The 16,977-nt window shown below is 46.0% G+C and overlaps 1 protein-coding gene across 1 annotated transcript in view; it reads right to left on the minus strand.

Moving 5' to 3' along the window:
• The window catches only part of LOC144755929 (glucose-6-phosphatase catalytic subunit 1-like), a 128,176-nt gene that overhangs the window by 57,649 nt on the left and 53,550 nt on the right, over positions 1–16,977 (minus strand). The gene's annotated exons all lie outside the window — the stretch shown is intronic.

A 16,977-nucleotide genomic window follows, 5' to 3' on the forward strand; every position in this document is an offset into this window, starting at 1 on the left:
GTCTATTTGTTTTATGAAGATACAGCCAGAGTTCCCGAGCTGCTTTTGTCTTGCGTTAATTTATCACCTAGTGCCAGTGTTCCATTTGCATTCCTATAACACGCATTGGCAAAGCCAATAGGTCACACCTACAAGAACAATTGATTTGGCAATGTTTTGTAGCTATGTTGTACAGCAGCGCGAACTCTTTACAGTGTGGCTACTAATTTCAGAAAGATCTATGATGCAACATGGGCTAATGCCCTTTTTTGTTTTGAAAGTTCATTATCATTGGATGCATCATCGTCTTAGTTTTTATTATTTTAAGCCATGCTGCACTGCACCGAGGCTGCTATAAACCATGGCTATAAATCATTGCCAATGTCGGCAATTCCCATGATGTACAGTATAATCATATGGCAATGGCAGACCAATAGTCGCAAAGGCAAAACCATTGGCTTTGCCAGTGCTCGTTAGATATTGGCACAATACCCCTGTGATTCTGAGCAAATCAATTAATTTCCTTATTCATAAAAAAAGAAAAAGAATATGACACTTGGCAAATAATCCAATCACATAAAGAAAGCTATTTCGCCCATATCTTAGTGAAAATACATGTGGAAGTAGATAACATCTGTTCTCACAATAATATCCATTTCAAAGGCAAAAAGCATATACAATGCAATGGTTTCGCCTTTGAAAAAGTTAGACCTATTGGCATTGTAAATGACAAAATTTGTATTTATGTGTTGGTTTTGAAAACAGATAAATAAATGGCATTGTCATTTACATTGCCATTAGCTTAAACTCTCGCAAATGTGAGACCTATTGTACCCTACGGACGAGCTCAGCAGACAGCAATTACTACCACACACACACACACCCAGAGCCACACACCCAGAGCCACACACACACACCCAGAGCCAGCCACACACACCCAGAGCCACACAAACACACACACCCAGAGCCACACACACACACCCAGAGCCACACACACACACACACCCAGAGCCACACACCCAGAGCCACACACACACCCAGAGCCACACAAACACACACACACACCCAGAGCCACACACACACACACACCCAGAGCCACACACACACACACACACCCAGAGCCACACACACACACACACACACACACACACCCAGAGCCACACACACCCACCCAGAGCCACCCACACCCACCCAGAGCCACACACACACTCAGGAGAGCAAGCACAGCGAGGGGGCTGGGAAGCAAGCACAGCAAGGGGGCAGGGAAGCAAGCACAGCGAGGGGGCAGGGAAGCAAGCACAGCGAGGGGGCAGGGAAGCAAGCACAGCCAAGTGGCAGGGAAGCAAGCACAGCCAGGTTGCAGGGAGCAAGCACAGCCAGGGGAAGGGAAACCAGGGGGTGGGGGAGCAAGCACAGCCAGGGGGCGGGGAAGCAAGCACAGCCAGGGGGCAGGGAAGCAAGCACAGCCAGGGGGCAGGGAAGCAAGCACAGCCAGGGGGCAGGGAAGCAAGCACAGCCAGGGGGCAGGGAAGCAAGCACGGGCAGTGAAGCAAGCACAGCCAGGGGGCAGGGAAGCAAGCACAGCCAGGGGCAGGGAAGCAAGCACAGCCAAGGGGCAGGGAAGCAAGCACAGCCAGGGGCAGGGAAGCAAGCACAGCCATGTTTCCAGTGCTTGGCTATTCGGAACAAACCATTGGTATCCGGCCTGCCACTCAAACGAAAACAACTCCCAGAATACCTTAAATAGCTAAATGAAACCTCAGAAGTAGAAACATTATGTCCTGACTACACGAGAGAGGCTGCAATTGTAACTGCGAGGGACAAATCCCACTGAACTGGGAAGAAGACGGCGTACAACTATAGTGGAGGAATAACAACCTCGTACACTACTGCATACCACTGTGCTTTGGATCCAGGAACACCACAGTCCCAGGTTTGGACGCTACTTCAGAAATGCCACAGCACAGAAAGAATAACATTACCTAATGTACTTGTGTAATGTAGTTGGTGCTCATGTAAAGCACTCCAATACCTACTTTCGCGTTATTTAAAACTGCCCAAAAATAGAAGCGGGGTTGAAGTCCTGGCAACGTGTTACAAATGCAGTTCATTAAAAAACGTTTTTTCTTGTTATTGAGGCCGCAGAAACAGCCAGCCTCGAGGAGCAGCTTCAAGCATGGGGAGTAACTGTGACGGTGAGTAAGCTGTTTTCTGGGCTAGTTCTTTAGATGCTTACCGTGCCGCGAGAGCGGGGACGGGGCTTCGTGATAGGAGAATAAAGACTCTGCAATGGACAGAGGCTGGTAATCTATAAGAGCGGGATACGTGGCATTGTGTGAGGAGTTGGGCACGAGGTGACTGACTCGGTGAAGTCCGTGAAGGGAGCAGTCTCACTCACCGGAAGTGCCCCACAGTTCCTCGTCTGAGCAGTCCATCCACACCCCTGGACCGTCTCACCCCAGCGCAAGCTTATTCTTGCGCCCCAGCAGCGCCCACCGTGGGTTGCCTCTCCAGCGATGCCCAGTCTCACTCCCTTCCAGTGCAGGGGTCTCTAAACTGGTTATGGCCTCTTCTGGTCTTCCCCAGCACCCCCCTCCTGCCACCCCACAGGAGAACACCCAAGTCTCACTCTCCAAAAACGAAATAAGGCACCCTTCCTCCAGATGTGTCCCTCTCCGTGCAGTAACACATTCCACGTGCACCGCTGACTATTATTTCAGTACTCAGTCTCATTCACCTTGCAGCCCCCCACCTCAAAGCCCAGTAGCAGGGGTTGCCTCACGGATTCCAATGGAAGAGCAGGCGGGACAAAGCTCCCGTACTGTTGTAACATAAGATTTCGCCTGTTAGAATTGGGGGTCTCTGGTTGGCGCAGGTATGTACTTGCGACAAGCAGGGACCCTCTCCTCTAAGTCAGGGCGAAGGATTACCCTCTAAAAATGACCCCTGCTTACCCTCTAGGTAGTGTGGCGCAAGCAGTCAAGGCTAATCTCTAGAGCACATAGGGTTAAACATTTGCAGTATCACACACAATAACCATCAACCCACCACACAATGACACCAGACTGTATTCTTGTAAAAATATATCTCCTTTTATATAGATTTAAAGCAGGCTTGTAAATACAGCCTTTGTTCAGTTCAAAATGGTTCCAGTTACTTGTTAAGAATGTCACAGTTCTTTATAAAGGGGTGCCACAGTTCTTTATGGCAATATTTAGGGCCTTCTGCCCACTTCCCTGACGGTTTGGTGCTCCTTAGTCCCTCTATGCGCTTCGTAGCGCTCTAGTACGCTTTGTGCTGCTTCGCGGTAGGTGCCCTGCTAAACCTCACGCATCTCGCGTGAGACGGAGTACGACGCGAACACTGAACTCAGCAGTACGAGGTGTACCAGCCTCAGGAGAGCCAGCGTACGCTACAAACAGGTGCCCAGTGAAGCGCGAGGCGTACCAGCCTCCGGGGGACACAAGGAGGCGTACCAGCCTCGGGTGCACAGGCGTACGTGGCGAACTAGCTCGGAGGACACAGGGAGGCGTACCAGCCTCGGGTGAACAGGCGAACGTGGCGAACTAGCTCGGAGGACACAGGGAGGCGTACCAGCCTCGGGTGCACAGGCGAACGTTGCCACTCAGTTGAAAGCGCACTATGAGGCGTACCAGCCTCCAATACACAGGCGTAAGCGGCAAGTCAGTCTTAAAGCGCACAATGAGGCGTACTAGCCTCCGCTACCCAGGCGTACGTTGAGAGTTAGTTTAAAGCGCACAAGCAGAGTCCTGGGGTCCTGGCCATTGTGTCGGGTGTTAAAGCGGACCACGCCATGAAGGCTACTGCCCGGCCGCCATCTTCAGAGAACTGACCAAAACAAAACAAACAAAAAAAAAAAACACCGCCCACCGCCGCATGACGTACGAAAAGGGGTGGGATGAGTAAAAATCGCGGGAACGCCCACGAATCTGCTCCGGCAATGACGGACAGATCTGTCTTCCAATGGCTAGCCTCCATTTATGGAGCTAGCCAATGGAAGACAGAGGTGGGAGAAAGCTCCATACTTGTAAACAAAAGTTTCTGCCTGCGCGATACTGCTTGCGCAGTAAACGCCAGGCGAAACCTAAAAAGGGCTTCTTTAAAGTGTGTGTGCCACAGGAAAACATAGCTGCAAATGGCACCAGGTTCAACAAGGATGACAGGAAAAAAGAAACAAAAATGAGTACCTCAATCACAGGACGATCAGTAGAAGGACAACAATCAAGCTGAAGCAATCAGTACTTGGTCCGTGCTCCAGCCAAAAGAAGAGGAAGGGAAGCCAGCACGCGTTGACAAATTAGAAGGCAGCACATAAGAATGACAATGAAGTCAACTAATGTTAAGCAATGGACGTGTTGAAAGCCCCTTTTTGTATACAATATCTCTCACAAGCGAGAGCGCATGCATCACATATGCTGAACCAGGCGAGACCTAAACAACAGCACTGGATGACGTATTCACCCTTAACATGAGGTAACTTTAGACCTCTGCCAAAATCTTTATAAAACAACGTTTTGATCTTTGCCTTTATATCCTTTGAGTTTGGTTGTATTTTGAAATAAGTGCATACAGGCACACCGATCAATTTGTGAATTTTGTACTAATTGGATCATTTAGGTCAAAAACTAACAGTGCCACATTTGAAGACTGCTATTTGAACTGCTTGAAATGTTGCCTTTATTGACTTCCATTCATTTCACAAAGCACCCTTGCTCTATGTCACCTTCATATTGACTCATCAATACAATGGGCTTTCTCCACTTTGAATTACGCATTTACCTAGCGTTGGCACCCCTTCTAGCCTTTCCTAAAAATAGCAAACATTGACAAAACCAAAAGGCCTCGCCTTTGAATTACTACTGGATGGGCCAATGATTATTTGTTTTTAGCATATTGAAAAAACAAATCAATTTGAAAATTGTTGCAGGTGTATGCATATGCATTGTGAATCCATGACATGTGTATGCCATGGTGGCCTTTTGGATTGTCTTTTATTTGAGAAAACCCATTCCAAGTTGGTTGGTTGTGTGTGTGTATGTGCCACAGTACCAGTGGTCATTTTTCAATGTATTTAAAGCTTCATTTACTGTTTAAAGATGAACTATAAAAAGGAAACATGAGAGATCAAAAATAAGGAAGGAGTCCAGTAGCACTGTGCAGCTGCTGAGCCCCCTCCCCAAAAAATCTTTACATATATGTTTTTTTTTGGGGAAACAGGGTTTACAACGCTGTTTCCACAATGCAGTGCTATTACAACGCGGTTGTTACAACAAATGCGTTGTTAGTATGAAATACCTTTACATCGCAAGTCATTACAACGACTTGCTGTAAGGGGCGCAAAGGTATTGGATATAAAATCCAACACCTTCCCTGCTGTTGCGCAAAGTGGAGTAGGAATAGTAAATAATACTATTCCTAAGTCCAGCGCGCCCCTGCAGCAAGTCGTTGTAATGACTTGCGATGGAAAGGTACTGTGTACTAACAACACGGTTGTTGTAACAACTGCATTTTAATAGCATGCGATGTATTCACATGCATTGTAACATGCTATATTCGGTTTTTTCTGAAGAAGACTTTTAGAAATGGGGGTCTCTAGTTAGCAGTGGTTTGCACCCTGTCCATGTTTGGACCCTTCCATCTAGTCAGGGTAGGGGAGTTACAAACTTTGATAACCCCTGCTCTCCCCTTGGTAGGTTGGCACGAGCAGACAGGCTTATCTCAGAGGTAATTTGAAAAGTAGTTGACTCCAAACACACAGTAACACAGTGAAAACACTACAAATGAACCCCACACCAGTTTAGAAATAAAGTATCTTTATCTAAACCAACCAAGACCAAAACAACAACAGTCCAACATACACAACTCAAAATATGACTTTTAAAAGGTTTCAAGCAATTCTGTCAGTAGGAAACTGTAGCTGCTCGATTTTTAATCGAAGTACCTCAAATGAGTCAAAATACACAAGGCAAAATAGCTGCAGAGGTGTGAAGCATCAGAAAACACAGCAATACGTCAGTTCCTGATTCCTTGGGGAGGCGATGGGACAGTTATGCTGCATGCAGGAATGATGCGTCAAATCCAGACTGTAGGGGGAAGTGATGCATCGATTCCAAGACGGTTCTGGTCTGCAGGTATTGTGTCAGGAAAACTTGCCATACAGGTGCAATGTGCAGAAATCTGGGACACACTGGAGGTCAATGCGGCGGCGGCAAACAGGCGCTACGTTGATTTCTTCAGCCGCAATCCAACGATGCGTTGTTTCTTTTAGCCACACAGCAGGGACTGCGTCGGGGTCAGGGTCAGTGCGGTGGTCTCAGTCTTCAGAGACCGGTGCACTGAACTTGGTGTGCAGTGGTTCTTCAGGCCACTGACAGGCGATGCATTGATTTCTTTGACTGCTCGTGGCTATGCGTCGGGGTTTTCTCCCGCACTGCGATGCTGATTCGGAAAATTCAGCCGCAAGAAAGGCGAAGCATTGATTTTGTGGGTTTCTTCAGTTCTTTGTAGATCTTTGCAGCAGGAACAACCTTCAAGAGCCCAGAAATTGATTTGGCCCCAAAAGGCAGCTCAGAACTCCCAGCAGTGGAGTTCAAGGATGCTGCAGGTGAAGTCTTTGTGTCCCTGAGCCTTCTTAACAGGAGGCAAGCTCTACTTCAAGCCCTTGAAAAATCTGAAGAAGGATACCACAGCAAGGCAAAAGTCCAGTCCTTTCCACTGCCCACAGACACAGGTAGCAGGCCAACCCAGCAAAGCAACACCAAGCAAAGGGGCAGTACCACTCCTGGCAGCTCTTCAGCTCTTCTTCTTGGCAGGGTCCTCCTAGTCCAGAAGGAATCTAATAGTCTGGGGTTTTGGGTCTAATACTTATACTTATTCCCCTTTGAAGTATTTGTAAGAGAGTCTATCTTGCTTAGTAAAAAACAGTTATTTCCTCCATTGCCCAGCCACACTACCGGGGGTGAGAGCATGCATTGAGCAAGGCAGCCAAGCCTATTCAGGTGTTAGTGACAACTCCTTCCACCACTCTAGCCCAGCAAGACTCATCAGCATATGAAGGGCACACCTTAACTCCTTCTGTGTAAGTGTTTGATTGAATGCACAAACTGGCCCTGTCAGTCTAAAACCAGACTTTGATTCCACAGACAAGCAGAGACACAGGACGGTTAAACAAGAAAATGCCCAGTTTCTAAAAGTGGCATTTTCAAGCACACAATTTAAAAACCGACTTTACTAAAATGTGTGTTATTAAATTCTGAGCCCAGAGAGCCCAAACACCAAATCTCTAGCTGTTCCCAAATGAAAGTTATACTTGTAAAATGTTACAAGGCAGCTCCAATGATAGCCTATGAGGGAGCTTGTAAAACGAAATTGGCAATATTTCACTATCATGACATGTAAAACACACCAGTACATGTCCCACCTTTCACATACACTACACCCTACCCATTGCGGTACTTTGGGCCACTTTAGAGGTGACTAACATGTAAGAAAAGGGATAGTTAGGGACTGGTAAATGGGTGGACTTGCCTGGTCAAGCTGACAGTTAAAACCTATGCATGGACACTGCAGTGGCAGGTCTGAAACACATTTGAATGGCTACTTGTGTGGGTGGCAATATCAGTGCTACAGGCCCACTCGTAGCATTTGATTTACAGGCCCTGGGCACAGACAGTGCACTTTACTAGGGATTTACCACTAAATCAAATAAGCCAATTATGGATAACCAATCATAATCACAATTTACACAGGGAGCACTTGCACTTTGGCACTGATCAGCAGTGGCAAAATGGCCAGAGTACCTAAACCAGCAAAACGAAGTCCAGCACACAGTCAAAAATACAGCAAGTAGAGCCAAAAAGACAGGGGAGACCACACCAAGGATGCCAGGTCTAACAAAAAACAATGGCAGCAATGGCAAACAGAGGGTGCCTGGCAGCAGGGTGCAGCTAGGCAGCCATCGCAAAGGAAAAAAAAGAGTGGGAAGATGACCAAATTTTTAAAACCAAATTCCAGGACATTCTACAAACATTGAAGGAGGAATATTGTTTAGCATCGACCAAGGGGCACACAATGACTTGAGTGACAGTGTTCATAAATATAAGAAATATAGAAAATGAGGCATTACGGAGAAATAAATGAAACTTTCACTCACAGTGTTATCCATGTGAAGTAGATTGCTTTCTGTTGTGGAACACATGACAATTTGCTTCCCTCTGTGTACAGTCGACCCCATATAAAACTGGGACATATGCTACATTTATTGAACTTTGCTAGGACATATGGTAAATACATGTAAATGTACCAACAAGGGGAGGGGCAACAACAAGGAACAGATGGTTTAGCAGCAGTGTGCAGCTGCTGGGCCATTGCAAATTAAAATAAATTGAAAGGAAAAAGAAAGCGGGGAGGGCCTGGAATAGAAAAACTGCGTGGGGGAAATAATTGGAGGGGCTAGAGGTAGACAGCAAGAAAAGAATTGCGCTTCTATAGAGTGCTATAGAAAAAAATAGTTCCCTGATGTCAGCAGATGAAGGATGCAAGTCATTCATTCAAAAGGATTAAACAGGAGACAAAACTGAAGTGAAAAAAAACAGATGTGCGCTACACTCTCGAATCAAACCAACCCAACACTACCAACAACCTAGCCAAAGATATCACCAACTACAACCAATGGATCTCTAACTGCACTGATGCTCTTACACCCAGCAACACTTATTAACATCGCAGAACCGACAACAACAGGGCCTCCTGGTACATGGAAGAACTCCAGGACTTCAAAAGATACTGCAAACCGCTAGAAAAAAAGTGGAGATCCAACCATGACACGGATGACAGATCAACCTACAAGGCAACCCTCTGGCACTACCACCACCTCCTGAGAGTTACCAAGCGAAGATCCCTCATGGATCGGACTGTTACAAGAGTAGCAAAGAGGTATTTCCCATCATCAACGAATTCACCACCCCAGACACATCAACCAACTCTATCACCCCTCTCGTCAGGAACCCTGCAACAACCCTTCAAAATACTTTAGCAGCAAAATTGATAAGATCTACAGTAACTTTGAAAAGCAACCGAACATTGAGGACATCATCAGCAAACTGCACACTTACCACTCGGACAGACACTTAACCAAAGGAGAACACTCACAGAGGTAGATAACCAGGCGCGGTGCGTCCATTGGGGCGTGGGGGCAGAGCCCCCCCACCCGCAGCTCCCTCTGCGTCTTTGAACTCAAGTAAACTGATTCAGTTTACTTAAGTTCAAAGACCCGAGGGAGAACTGACAATCATGTCAGTCAGCATGACGTCGGACCGCCCACCCCTTCAGAGTCTGAAGGGGGTGGGCGGTCTGGTCTCATGTTGACTGACATGATTGTTAGACAGTGGGGGGCAACAGGCAGCAGTACAACACAAGTGCGCATGAGTGGGGACGGAGGGCGAATTTTCGCACCGTGCCCACTCATGCGCACTCGTGTTTTGACTTGTTTGCGCATGCCCATTAGGAGCCCCTCGGGCTCCTAATGGGCGTGCTGTGGGTGAAGAATAGCCCTGCCCTAAGACAATCCTGGCACTGCTGGCAGCACCAGGATTGGCTGAGGGGGGCTGTAGGCGCCAACGGACTCGGGGCGGCGCGGACCTGCTCAGGACATCCTCAGGTAGGATTTTTAAATGTATTTTAATAACACCCACCCTCCCCCCGTGCGACACCCCCCCACGCGACACCCCCCCCACACCCCAAACCCCACCTCCCCCCAGTGAGCCGCGACTGGAAAACAGTGCATGCAAATGGTTGCGCAGAAAACTAGAATGCCTCTTATTCACAAAAAAATGCATTTGAGAGGGACTTGTGTGTCACTTAGGCTATAACTGTGTTCATGTAGCTTTTCTCCTGGAAGCCCAAGTGCCCGAGTTTACTCTGCCAGGTTGGTCCTAAAGCTGGGAGTATCCTCCGCTTACATAACTTGGCTTAGATCGATGTCATCGCTGCCTCCCGTTCCCACATAATTTCAGACCCTTCCAGCCAGTTCTCAAGGCAAACCAACAGAACTCTGCATTAGTGCATTCAGCATCTGGCATACGCGGCCACCAAGTATGTTGGTGTTGCCCAGTGCCATATCCTTAGATCTAAAGCACCCCATGACATAACACCATATTATGTGTTTTAGCATTCCTATAGCACATAGCTGTCACCAGTGGGGTTTCATGGTACTTAAACTCTCGGGGTGACCGGGTGAGGGTAATTGCAGGCGGACCTGAATGTGCGGTTGGATCCGTCTGTGGTCTTAACAAGTTCTATCAGGGCAGATTTTTGTGTCACAAGTGTGGCCGTAAACGATGGTTGTGGAAAAGTTGTGGCTGCCTGCGTGTGTGTCAATTTTTTATTAAATGTATTAGAAAAACTTTGATCTGGGACATTAACAAACAGTCCATTCCACTTCATATGCACAGCTTTTGTTATTGTTATATGTGTGCAATGTTTCATATTTGAATTCTTGTCACGTAGATTACAAACAATACTCGCACCCGGACAAACATGCCACAAACTGATTTAACTCTAGTTTTGCTGTACTTACATAATTAGGAACAGATGAAATATATTTTCAACTTTTAAAAACGGAAAGAACTGGACTAGGTTTGAGACATTGTTTTTCTTGAATGAGCATTTGAACATAGTTCAAAATATATATTTTTTAAAGAGTTATTGTGGTTTAGGATTTCTTTGCTAACATCTCTGTTATTCATTCAACTTATTACTAGAGATGTATGTGGTAATTGTGTTTCAGAATCGGTTTCCTCAATGTTTTCGCTTGAACAATGTTTTTCTGTGCTGTAAAGCAGAGCCAGTTTTCTTTATAGTCTGTTTGTACCTGCATCAACAACATTTGTGCAAATTCATTTGCCCTGGTTTTTTTCCCAACTTTGCAGTTTTTTTTACACTGCTTCATGGTGATTTATAGGAGATTATGTTGCATCCACGGTCGCAGTGCCCATTTAAAAGTACTCTAGAACTGAAATGTCATTACCTGCCCATGTCCTTTTTGAACTGGCAGTGCCCACCATGGAAGTGCAGTGTAATCCGGCTCCCACCCCCCTCTAAAACCTACTAGAATGGAATGTATTTAACTGCTTGCAATACATGGCCAGAATCTATGTCTAATCGACCAGGACTGAAATGCCACAATGGCCCATGTTCTCTGCTCACAGATCCGGTCCCAGATTACAAAAGCATATGGTAAGTGTATGATGACACATGCATGACTATTTACACTTTCACAATCCTCGCTTCTGGAATTCTGCAAGAATCAGAAGACCCAGCTCTTCAACTAACACTCAGCAGACAACCTTCACACCTGTTCCAGGGCCTGAATACCCATCAGGTGATAAGTTGTGCTTTACAAATTCTCATACCATAACATAGCATACCATAGCATAACATAGCGTAGCATAACGTGAAGTAACTTAGCATAACATAACATAACATAACATAACACAAGATAGCATAGCATAACATATAACATAACATAACATAACATAGAATAGCAGAACATATAACATAATATAACATTACATAGCACAGCATTGAATAACAAATAACATAACATAGCATAACTTAACATAACAACATCTGCCCCAGGAGGAGGACAATACCAAGAAGAGGGAGAACAACCATCAAATCATGTGTACCAAACTGATATGAATATTAAAGCGGGTTGCTATTTGCTGGTTGGGAGTGCAGCCTACCTTCATTTGGAGTCCCTGGAGCCTTCTTAGCTGCTAAGCCCTACTGACGGTGTCTCGCGCTGGGCCCCTGATTGTCGTTCCCCCCCGCCGCCGCCAGTTCTATCAGCGGCCACAGAGCGGGGGGACTTCAGAACCCACAATTCCTGGCGGGGCTTCCCCGCCCACCCACGCCGACTTCCGCGCCTGGAGGCTCTAAAAATATCGCGGCTACCTCCGCGTCGCGGGAGCGCGCGAGTGAAGCCCGGGTCAAGGGCGGGGCCATCTGTGGCCATCCGGGGCTAGAGGAGGCCGGGCTGGGCCCCCCTTCTTTCCACCCGCGTTTGACATTCATTGTGGAATCAAGGTGGGAGACATTCATTGGATATAGTAAACACCTTGAACTGTGGATATCGGCTGTGTACGGGACAATATCTGAATTACTGAGGATATACCATATGGCTAATTCCACTTCAAAAGGGTGTGCGGGGGGGGCATTGGGACTTTGGACGCGTTTTTGAAAACGCGCAGAAACTGCCGTGGCCAAGGACATTGAGCTCGTGGAGCGAAGGTTATCCTTGGATCCCTGTTGCCATACCCTTCCCCCAAGAATAAACACAGAGGGGGCTATAACTACTGTTGCGGCTCTGGACCTCCCGGACCCTCCCCAAGTTCTTAATGGGGCAGTTGTAGATGCAAGTCTGTCCATTTCTATTGATGCATCTCCTGTGCCTAGCCTGCCACTTAGCCCCTTAGTTACATGCAGTAGGCAGCTGCGGTCACGTCAGTCGCTAGTAGTAAAGCTCACCTAGGGAAAAGAAAGGCTAGTAACACCCCAAAAGGTAGGTGGCAACAAGCGAAATAGCTCAGGAAAAGGAAAACTTTTGCATCTGGGCAGGTTGAAGATGTTTCAAATCAGGCTGTGGAAGGCATGGCAAAGAGGGGGTTGGTCCATGAGGAACAAAAAACAAAAAATGACTCTGGGGGGAAAATGTCTGTATTTTTGAATGCTATGGAAGAACACTTGAGGGTATTTATCACCCCAGTCTTGGAGAAACTAGAGCAAATAGAGGGTAGATTGATTACTATTGAAAAATACATCGCACAACAAAAAGTCCCCAATTTAGGGGCTAAATCAGCCAAAGAGCATTCTTTGAGTGCACATGTAACTACAGTAACTAATTTGGTGGACTCTATGTTGATTCCAGTACCCCAAGCATTTCAAGTACCCCAAGCTGTAACTCCAACTATACCGCCCATAGCTGCAGGAGTGGGACCTAATCAAGGAGTAGAGATGGGTCCGAGGGGTCCGGTGGGAAGATTAAGCCCCCAGTGCAGAGGTTTTCTCGTGAGACAGTGTTGCACCTCCCTCCAGAAGCATGCCCATACTCGATAATCCTGGCAAATGTCCCGAAGCCACAGGATGGCAGAGAGGAACATTGGACCACCCTCAAAAATAAGGCCCTACACTGCTTGAGTATTAAAATAGTGTTAGGTGAACATTTGTTTAATAATTTCAAAATGGTGAGAAGGGTATCATGGGTGGGAAAAACTAAGAAGACTCTTAAGGGTGATTGTGTGGTGATAAGTTTTGGATGCCCTATTTTGGTTGATCATATCTTAAAGCAGGCAGGATCAGCCAGGATTCATTTCGAGGCTGTTAATGTACTCCCACTTGGGTTTTTCTATCCTCCGGTTAATACCGGAGTAAATAGGGAGAGAGGGTATAGAACCCAGTCAGTTTATCCGACCAGTACAGTTGCGCTGAGTAATAGATATGAGGCTCTAAGTTCGCTAAATATAAATGATTGAGTTGGGGGCGGGGCAAGTCCAGTATTTGGGAAAGCCAGCCCAGAAGTTGAGCTTAGAGCGTGCCCGCCTGCTGAATTCGACTTACAGGGTATCCTAGTGGTAGATAGCGTTATACTGACTGTTGATAGAGTCTTAACTTTTCTGCCCAGTGGAGCGGACTGTCTGAAACTCGGGTCTGTGTCAAGAAAAGCAGTAGTTGGGAGGCCCGAAGGTACGGAAGTTCCACCTGTGACGTCTGTAGTGGAAGATGGTGTTGCCAATTTGGTAGTATCAGACCCAGTGACTGTAGGGAGCAAGGAGCTTATGCAAGCAAGGCCTACTGTCCCTGAGAATAAGATGGTGATTTTATCATGGAATATTGCTGGGTTGAGGTCAAAAAGAGGAGGCATAAACTGGGAGGCATTTCTTTCAGCCCACCATATTATTGCCCTACAGGAAACCTGGGAAGCGAGAGAGTACTATTACTTGGATGGATATCAATCATTTAGTAAATTTGCAATACCATCTACAATGGGGAGACCCGGGGGGGGATTGTGTTGTTATTTAGTCTGAAGCTGCTGTACAAAGCAGAGTTAGTAGTGACAAGTTCCCCAAATATCTTAGCAGTAAGACTTGAGGGGGATAACTTGCCTACAATCCTGGTGGTCAATTTCTATAATTCTTTTACTAAGACCGATGAATTGGACCACTTAAGAGCACTCTCGGGGTTTTTGGATGAATATGATGCCCACAATGACACATTTTATTATCTTTTAGTGCTTGGCGATTTTAATATTCATGTTTGTCCCTTGAAATGTTTTCAGAATATGGATTTTGAGAATGACCCGCTAGGAAGTACCCACTTTAAGCATACAAAGAGCGGGATGTATTTTGAGAGTTTTTTATCTTCACACTATTTATTGGTCTCAGCACAAGGGGAAACTCAGTGCCGTGTCCCAACGTTTATAGGACAAGGCAATAAATCTATTATAGATTATATTTTAGTGTCGTGACTTATGATAGATACAATAGGTTCTCTTTGTGTCACACAGAATGGGTTTAGTGATCATAATCCTCTTATATTAGGGCCCTTAAAAGTGATTTTGCGCCGGCAATTATCTTAAATACAAATATAGCTGCTAAATGTCAAGGTCGTAGATTAAGGTGGGAGGTGATTACGCCTGTGGTCTTTCTGGAAAATTTGTACAGGAGTCAATCTGAGGATCGGAGTATATGTCTAGGTGCTAACTCAGATCCAAGAAATATCCTTGGTGCTTTTAATCGTATTACAGAAGAGGTAGCGGCCAATCTGACTAGGAAAAGTAAAATAAAGCCCAAGAAACTTAACCCCTTCGATGCTGGTGACGGAACCGTTCCGTCATCAGTTACGGCTGAGCTGTGCTGATGACGGAACGGTTCCGTCACGACCGCGCCCTGTTCTGGAATGTCCAGCACAGGGCGCGGCTAACGCGCCGCACGGAAGCGGTTAAAGACTGGTTCGACCAAGCATGCAGTAATACTCACACGGTCCTTCTAGAAGCATTAAAAGGGCCTGGTAAGGATTCACATAAGATTGCAGAGGCAAGAAGGGCCTATAAAAATGCTACCAAACGGAGAAAAACTGAGCTGAAAGATATGGCATGGGAGGAACTGACCAAAGCGAGTGTTCTGAAAAGTAGCACTCAATTTTGGAAAGTGATAAATAGCCCTTTGTTTAACGAGACAGAAAATACAAACAAAGACTGTCTTATTCCCCCTGAAAAGTGGGTGGAGCACTTTGGTAGTCTCTATGCGGAAATAACCCACTCACCTTCGATGGCTCGAGCTGAATTTTTACAGGCCGGAAAAATTATTTTTACTGAGGAAGAAGTTTTGGATGCTATTGAGTCCACGGCAAATGAAAAAGCCTCTGGCCCGGACGGGGTGCCGGCAGACCTATACAGGGCAGAACCTCAATACTGGATGAAAATTTTAACTTCTGTTTTTAATGCAGCTTCTAAAGTGGGACCCCCAGCATCTTGGGGTAAAGCAGTTATTGTCCCTATATTTAAGAAGGGTTCAAGAGAAGATCCGGCATGCTACCGGCCTATCTCTCTCTTGGACTCGGCTGCTAAAATAATGGGTAAAGCCGTACTGGAGCGACTGACAGACTGGTTGGAAGAGAATGCTGTCATCTCTGATCTGCAGTACGGGTTTAGAAAAGGAAGAGGTACCGCGGGGCAATGCCTCAATTTACATCTTGTTATAGGGGAGTACACAGTCGCAAAGCAGGGGGACATACATCTAGCGTTTATGGATTTGTCCACTGCATTCGACCTTGTTAATCGACAAAAACTATGGACTTCCCTGTTTGACATGGGGTTGGATCCCGTGTTGATATTCTTCCTAGCAGATACCCACGAGAACACCAGTGCAGCAGTTCGTTATAATGAGAATGGGAGCTTGACAGATACCTGGCCGGTAAAGCGAGGGGTAAGGCAAGGGTGTATTCTCGCTACCTTGTTGTTTACACTTTATATAAACAAGTTGGGGGATGTTCTAATCTCAGCATGTAAGGACATCCCGAAAGTTGGCCAAAAAAAGATTCCTGCGTTATTATACGCAGACGACGCTGTGTTAGTGGCTAGGACGGCAAGAGGATTACAGTTACTTTTAGATTGTTTTATTAATTTTATGTATTCTTTGGATCTGAAAACCAATTTTAAAAAGTCACATGCCATGTCGTTAGGCGGAGGACGGGCGAAAAAGGCATCGTTTTTCTGTAAAGGGCAAGAGCTCTCCAAAGTACCTACCTTCCCATACTTGGGGATCGTATTTGATGATAAAAGGTCATGGGTGATGCAACGTGCATTGAAAAAGAATACACTAGCAAGGGCCACGGGGGCCCTCTTGGGCTTTGCTAAACGATTGGGCTGTAAACCATTACCAGCAGTTATGAAAATCTATAACGCTAAATGTGTTCCCATGGTGTTGTATGGGAGTGAGGTGTGGGGCTAAACTGAAGTAAGTGAGATCCAAACTGTAGAAAATGTCTTTTTCAGAAAAGTGTTGTCGATCCCTCAGTCTGTAGCTACTTTTAATGTACATGAAGATCTGGGGGCGGGCTACATCTCAGACCAGATAACTGTGGCACCAATATTAGGGTGGCTAAGAATTTGGGCACAGCAAGCTCCGAATTTAAATCAATTAATTATTCAAGATTGTCTGTCCTTAGATAAGGCATTGGCGATACCTTGAATACGCTATATTAAAACCCAAATGGATTCTATGGGTTGTTCTGATCTGTTTACAAATCCTAGGGCCCTAAGCAAAACTGCAATCAAGGCAGTAAAATCCCAGTTCCTGAATAGGTTAAAGCTACAGAGGGAAGAAGAGGAATTGGCAAAACCATCGGTTAGAAATGTTGTTATGCTAAGTACAGGGAGAGACATCCAGCCGTACTTAACTTATATAACGAAAAGCCATT

This window comes from Lissotriton helveticus, chromosome 5_1, assembly GCF_964261635.1.
Source record: "Lissotriton helveticus chromosome 5_1, aLisHel1.1, whole genome shotgun sequence".
Lineage (NCBI taxonomy): Eukaryota > Metazoa > Chordata > Amphibia > Caudata > Salamandridae > Lissotriton > Lissotriton helveticus.